We start from the raw sequence: 7141 nt of genomic DNA, 5'->3' as shown, positions 1-7141 counted from the left end.
TTTTTCTCTCTTTTTCATGAACTTGCCATTTTTAGGGAGTATTAGCCATCATTTTCTGGAATGTCCCTCGATGGGGATTGTCTGATATTTTCTCATGATTTGATTTAGGTTCTCTATTTTTGGCTGGAGTACCACAAAAGTAATGTGATATCAAGAAGCATATGATATAAACACGTCTTCTTGCTGTTCATGTTAACTTGATCAATTTGCTAAGGGACTGTCTGCTGGTTTCTGAACTATAAAGTTATTATTTGCATATTTGTATAACAAACATCATAGGGTACGTACTTTGATAGAATGAAAATATCACGTTTCCCCTCAAATATTTGCATAATAATTTTAGCTTTCATTGGTGGATCTTGCCTGCAACAGTTACCACTGTGGTGTTCTAATGGTGATTTTCTCTTTCCCTTATTTCATTATACTTTTACTAATTAGACTGTTCTGTAAGGTTCAGCTGTCCCTTCTCCTCAATTTATGCATTTATTCAATTATTTATATCAATATGGACCCACAGATACTGATTTTATACTATGGGTTACATTACAAGACAATCAAAATTTATTTTGTTGGTTAAATTGTTCTAGCTTTGGCGATTGGAAGCTCTTTCTTATCAGCTCCTGTGTTCTTTCAACATACTCCCAAACGTTTTAAATCCTTCCTCCTACAAGATGCTCCAGGCTCACTTTATATTTTACCATCCACAGAACTGAGGTCTATCAGTTTTCCAAGGACCCCTGGTTCCTTTTACTGAAGAATGGAATTTAGCTATCTAAATCTGGGCACACTAGATGTGCTCACTGCTACTAGGATGTCATTGCTCTTAGACCCTAAGAAATATAAGTATGTGTACTAGCCAATGCATCTATCTATCTATCTATGTATCTATGTATCGAGCCCATCTATCTTTAAAATACATGAGTTCATATTGATACCTTTGATTCCAATCCAATGCCAAAGCTTTCATGTTATCCGTCTCCCATTTCTTATTTGTAACATTCTCCATGAGTGAGAAACCTGGCTTTCATTATCTACAATATATTAATTATTTGTTCAATCTAAGCAGACACAGAAGTTTCAGAATTTCTTGCAAATTTGCTGACTACATTACAGTATATGTGTATAGTTCTTTTTTTCTTTCATTAGCCCTTAGTATCATTTCTGAACACTATTTTACAAGTTACTTAGGTTAGTTATTTTCTTACTTGCCCTGTATGGAGTAGTTATGTTATTCATTTACAATAGTTGAGCTTATGTATAGCAATTTATATTTACCTTTGGGTTATTTATAATTGTTATTTTTTCCAAACATCTGGAGACTTTTCAAATATATGTCAATTTTCATTTTAATTACATTTTAGTGTGAGAACATACTTTGTATGATTTTTATGTTATTTAATGTGTTAATATTTGTTTTTCAGGCCAGAATATGGTCTCTTTGTATAAATGTTCCACTAAATACATTTAACACATTGAATATATTGAAAATAATCTATATATATATAGTCTGCTGTTGTTAAATGGAGAGTTCTATAAATATCAATTACATGAAGAAGGTATACAGTGTTTTTTAAATATTCTATATCCTTACTGTTTTTTTTTTCTACTGGGTTTATCTAATACTGAAAGCGGTGTCTTGACATTTATAACTATATTTGTGGATTTGTCCATTTCTCCTTTCAGTTCTATCAGTTTTTGTTTCATATATTTTAAAGCTCTGTTGTTTGGTGCATACACATTTCATATTGTCATGTCTTTTTGAAGAATTGACCGCTTTATGATTATGTAATGTCCCTTCTCTGTACCTTTAGGGTTCTTCCTAAATTTGTTTCATATACAATATACAGAAATTTTAGTTGTAATTAGTGGGAGTTATAGAGAAAAGTGTGTTCACTCTTTTTCTTTTTAAGTGGATAGATTCTATTTACCTATTTCAAATGCACTGATAGTTTTCTCAGCTGTAGTTGTGTTGGGTGTACTGATAAACCTTTTGAGGGAGTTCTTCATCTCCTTTACTAAGGTTTTCATATTTCAGCATCTCCATGCCTTTTACAGGTGTAGCTCTGGGCCCTGCATAATGTATTCCTGCTTCTCTCCCAAAGTTAGAGCTTTTTATTTGTTCATTTTTATAATGTTCCTTTCCCCTAATTGCAATAGGTTGCCAAAAATAATCTATGGAAAACACAGTATTTTGCCCTTCCCTCTGTAGATTAAGGCTTTGTTCCATGGAAGACATAGTGGAAAAGGTCTGTGTAGAGTTTTGTGTACCTCCTGCAGTGACTAAAATTCACCAACCTCAGGCCTCCAACATGAGGATCCTTTGTCAGGCCTCTTTCCAATTTTTTTTTTTTTTTTTTAAATGAGCATCACGTGAGGTTTGCAGAGAAAATTCCTGCAAAACGGATTAAGCTTTTTGGCTGACCGAAGAGGGGTGGGAGTGGGGTTGTGCCTGCACAGAGCACTGGGACATGGTGCGGGAGCCCCAAAACTGGAACATGGGGGCTCGCGCGTTTTCCCCACTGCAACGCTAACACCGCAGTGTTGCTCCAATGGAGCCCAGCGTCCGGGCGGAAGCAGCATATTTCCTGGAGCAACCGGAGCATCCTCACCTGGTGAGAGGGAGGAGGGGAGCTTGGCGCGTACCTCCCGTGCAATGGTTATGTAAACACCTGGGAGCAGCCAAGGTCTCTGGACAGAAACATTCATTCATTTTCTTCCCCGACTTTGTCTTAAACCTGGACGAATACACCTCCTTCCAGGGAGTACTGTTTACCTGGCCTGCAGAGCGATTTTTGCCTCAACGTGTTTGATGCCCCCAATCTCTGAACTCTGATACCCTGCTGGACATAATATTTAAACACAAAACTCTTAATTTGCTTTCTCTGTAGTCAGTCTAGAAACAGGATTCTTTCTTTTTTCCGGTGTTGAGGTTGAATCTGCCTTATTAGCATGTTAAAATGGCTGAACCCAAAGACGCCATCCCTCCCTTGTGGGAACGCCAGCGCCAGATCTGGGTGGAAATCCTGACTGAGCCCCTAACACTGCCTTGTAACCACATGCTCTGTGATCCATGCTTCCAGCCAACTGTAGAAAAGACGAGTTCGTGCTGTCCCTTCTGTCGCCGCCGGGTCTCTTCATGGACCACATTTGAAGAAAGTCTCTAGTCGATATGGAACTGTAGGAGATAATTCAAAGACACTATCCAAAGGAATGCAAGCTGAGAGTCTTGGGCAAGAAGAGATCCTTGATAACTATCAGCCAGTTCCTCTGTTGAGTAAACCCCGAGGAATTAAGAAGAGAATATGAAGAGAAGATAAGCAAGAACAATTTTTGCAAAAGAAATGCCTTGGCATCCCCCTTGAATTCCAGAAAAACTGATCCAGTCACAGTCAAGTCACAAAAGAAAAGTAAGAACAAACAAACACTGGAGATGTTCAGAAGTATGTGTCACCTAAATCTCAATTTGAGTCAGCATCACAGTCAGAAGTTGTGCAAGAAGGCAGGAAAAACTCCATGTCTAAGGAAACTGACAGTAGTGATGTAAAGAGCCCTATGTGGCAAGACACAGAAATTGAGGAAGATATGCCAACACTTTCTCCACAAATATGTCTTGAAATTCAAGAACAAGATGCAAAGTCTTCAGTAGAGTCAACTATGCCTCAGTTATGTGCTAATGGTACAGAATGGTGTCTTGAAGGAAAAGTCAAGACCAAGCAATCGTGATAATTGTGTCATAAATCATGAGAGACCTAAAGCCAGAGTTCCCTACTCTAGAGAAGCTGCAGTTAAGTCTTGTGGCAAAACAGAGAATGGCTTTCTGTTTTGTTAAACAAACTATATCAGATATGACACAGATAATTGGAAATAACACAGTTGAGACAGAAAATGAAGAGTCCCACCTACTGATCAATAAAGATATTTCCAAAAGCAAAACCCAGGAATCCTCGTTTGAAGCAATCAAGGATCCATGCTTCTCTGCAACAAAAGGAAAATGTTCCCCAAATGTTCCTAAGACCAAGAGGATACAGAAACCAACTTTACCCCAAAACTGAAAGATTTGGAGCATCTACTTTTTGTTTGTTTGTTTGTTTTGGTGAGGAAGATTAGCCCTGAGCTAACATCTGTTGCCAATCCTCCTCTTTTTGCTGAGGAAGATTGGCCCTGGGCTGACATCAGTGCCCATCTTCCTCTACTTTGTATGGGACACCGCCACAGCATGGTTTGATAAACGGTGTGTAGGTCGGTGCCTGGGATCTGAACCTGAACCCTAGGCTGCTGAAGCAGAGCAGCATGATCTTAACCACTACGCCACCAGGCAGGGTCCTGGAACATCTACTTTTTGAGAGACATGAACAAGAAGAACAGGGCAGGTTATGAGCATTACAGCTTCAGAAAGAGGTGGATAAAGAATAAATAGTGCCAAACTGGTAAAGAGGATCCCCAGCTGAGTATCAGTTACGTGCCACGTCCTCAACACCAGACGAGTTGATAAGTGGACAGAGGAAGAATTCCAAAGATAGGAACTTCCAAAGGCAAACTGATAGAGAGTATTTAAAACCTCAGAGAGGCTCAAAAAATGAAAATTGGCAACATTCTTTGGAGATCCAGTTGAAACATTTGGTTAACGTTAGTGGAAGAAAGATGCCACATTCTACAAGAGAAAATTGGTAGACATTGTAACTCCTCAAATTAAAAGTTACGTAATTAATTATTAGTCCGAGCAGAGCGAGCCAGCTGAGTGGTTGTATGGTTGCATCTCGGAGACCAGTAGCGCTTTCATCATGGCTGACCAACTGACTGCAGAGCAAGTTGCAAAATTCAAAGCTTTTTCACTATTTGACAAGGATGGTGATGAAACTATAACAACAAAGAAATTGGGAACTGTCATGAGGTCTCTTGGGCAGAATCCCACAGAAGCAGTTACAGGACATAATTAATGAAGTAGATGCTGATGGTAACAGCGCAATTGACTTCTCGGAATTTCTGACATTGATGGCAAGAAAAATGAAAGACACAGATAGTAAAGAAGAAATTGGAGAAGCACTCCGTGTGCTTGATAAGGATGGCAATGGCTGCGTTAGTGCAGCAGAGCTTCACTGTGTGATGACAAACCTTTGAGAGAAGTTAACAGATGAAGAGCTTGATGAAATGATCATGGAAACAGATATTGATGGTGATGGTCAAGTAAACTAAGAAGAGTTTGTACAAATGATGACAGCAAAGTGAAGACATTGTGCAGAATGTGTTACATTTCTTGTACAAAATTGTTTATTTCCCTTTTCTTTCTAACTTATCTGTAAAAGGTTTCCCCTTACTGTCAAAAAATATGCATGTATAGTAATTAGGACTTCATTCCCCCATATTTTCTTCCCTTATCTTGCTATCATTGTCCTGAAACCTTATTTTAGGAAATTGATCAAGTAACATGTTGCACGTGGTTTACTCTGGATCTATTTAAGCCCTTCTGCACATCTAAAGTTAGATGGATTTGGTCAAATAAGGGAACATCTGTGTTATGCCTTTTTTCTATTATTATTATTTTATTTATTTTATTTTGTGTGTGTGTGTGAGGAAGATTAGCCCTGAGATAACATCTGTTGCCAATCCTCCTCTTTTTTGCTGAGGAAGATTGGGCCTGGGCTAATATCTGTGCCCATCTTCCTCCATTTTATGTGGGACGCAGCCACAGCATGGCTTGATGAGTGGTGCGCAGGTCCATGCCCAGGATACAAACCTGTGAACCCCGGGCCGCCAGAAGACGAGCCCGTGAACTTAACCAGTACGCCACTGGGCCAGCCCCAGTGTTATGCCTTTTTTTAAGTAGTTTTATGTAGGAACTGTCAGCATGTTGAAGTGTGGAGTTGTAACTCTGTGTGGACTGTGGACAGTCAACAATACGTACTTAAAAGTTGCACTATTGCAAAATGGGTGTATTCTCCAGGTACTCGCACACTATTTTTCTGTACTGCAGGTCCTGTACCAGAAACATTTTCTTTTATTTTTACTTGCTTTTTAAACCTTGTTTAGGCACTTAAAGAAAATCTGCTCATGGCAGAATTTGCCTCAAATCCCTTCCAAGTTGTATATTTGGTTTCCAATCAAAAAATTACAAATTTACCTCAAAATAAAAAATAAAATAAAACAAATGTTATGTAATAAAAAAAAAATTCCTGTAAAAGGATGTTTACCTCACCCCAAATCTAGGCTGCATGCTCCCACACTCCATTCTTAACAGCCCACACTTGGCCTCTACCATTCAGTAACTATTCTAGCTGAAATCTTCTTACCGGTGTCTGGCTGCATCTGCCATAAACCAGCAAACATTCTTCATTTTTTCATATCTCATTGTGCTTGCCTTTATGAGGCTAGTTGTTTTCCCTGTAAACGCAGCTCTCTGATGCCTTCAAATAAATTTGTGAACTTGTATTTTAATCAACTTTTTTTGTTGTTGTAACAGTAGCAGTGAAACTACATCTTTGAGTGGAAATTGCAATAACTTTTAAGTGATTCATTGTGAGATAACTATTAATCTTCATTGTAGGCAAAATAAAATAACTATGGTCATTTCTCATCTCATTTCAAAATATCATAAATATTCACCCATTAAAATAACATAATCTGGGGGAGATAAGATGGCGACGTAGGCAGACTCTGAACTCACATTCTCCCGTGGACACAGCCAATTTACAACTACTCGTGGAAAAATTACCCCTGAGAGAGAACTGAGAACTGGATAAGAGGAATTCCTGCAACAAACGACAATCCTAGTTGAGGTGGAAGATACAGAAATTCCCTTCTGGAGAGAAAAAACACCACCTTCACAAGCCGGAGCACCTCATAGCAGCCCAGGAGCAGCCCAAAGGTACACAGCCCTCCCTGGAGGAGCAGAGCCCTGAGCCGAGAGTGGTCCCGCTGTAGGCATGTTTTGGACCCAGCACAATTGAGATCAGTGGCATAATATCTGACTTTGCTTCCTACTAAAACATTGGGGAATACCCCCAGAAAAGCTGGTTCACAAAGATATTAAAACCAGCTCTTACAGGGCCCACACACAAATTCACCCATTTCAGAAAGCAACCTAAAATCACCAGAAAGAAAGGTGCATAGTGCTTTGGTGAAAAGAGACTCACCTAATAGGCTT

At 39.1% G+C, this 7141-nt stretch overlaps 2 pseudogenes; both read left to right on the top strand.

The window, feature by feature from the left end:
- The first annotated feature begins 2957 nt into the window (after positions 1-2957).
- Positions 2958-4671, top strand: LOC131396640 (E3 ubiquitin-protein ligase RNF168-like; annotated as a pseudogene).
- Positions 4672-4762: 91 nt separating this feature from the next.
- On the top strand, positions 4763-5376 carry LOC131396679 (calmodulin-1-like; annotated as a pseudogene).
- Positions 5377-7141: the final 1765 nt, after the last annotated feature.

Source organism: Diceros bicornis, chromosome 33 (genome assembly GCF_020826845.1).
Source record: "Diceros bicornis minor isolate mBicDic1 chromosome 33, mDicBic1.mat.cur, whole genome shotgun sequence".
Taxonomy (NCBI): domain Eukaryota; kingdom Metazoa; phylum Chordata; class Mammalia; order Perissodactyla; family Rhinocerotidae; genus Diceros; species Diceros bicornis.
This window is presented reverse-complemented; position numbering and strand designations above follow the sequence as displayed.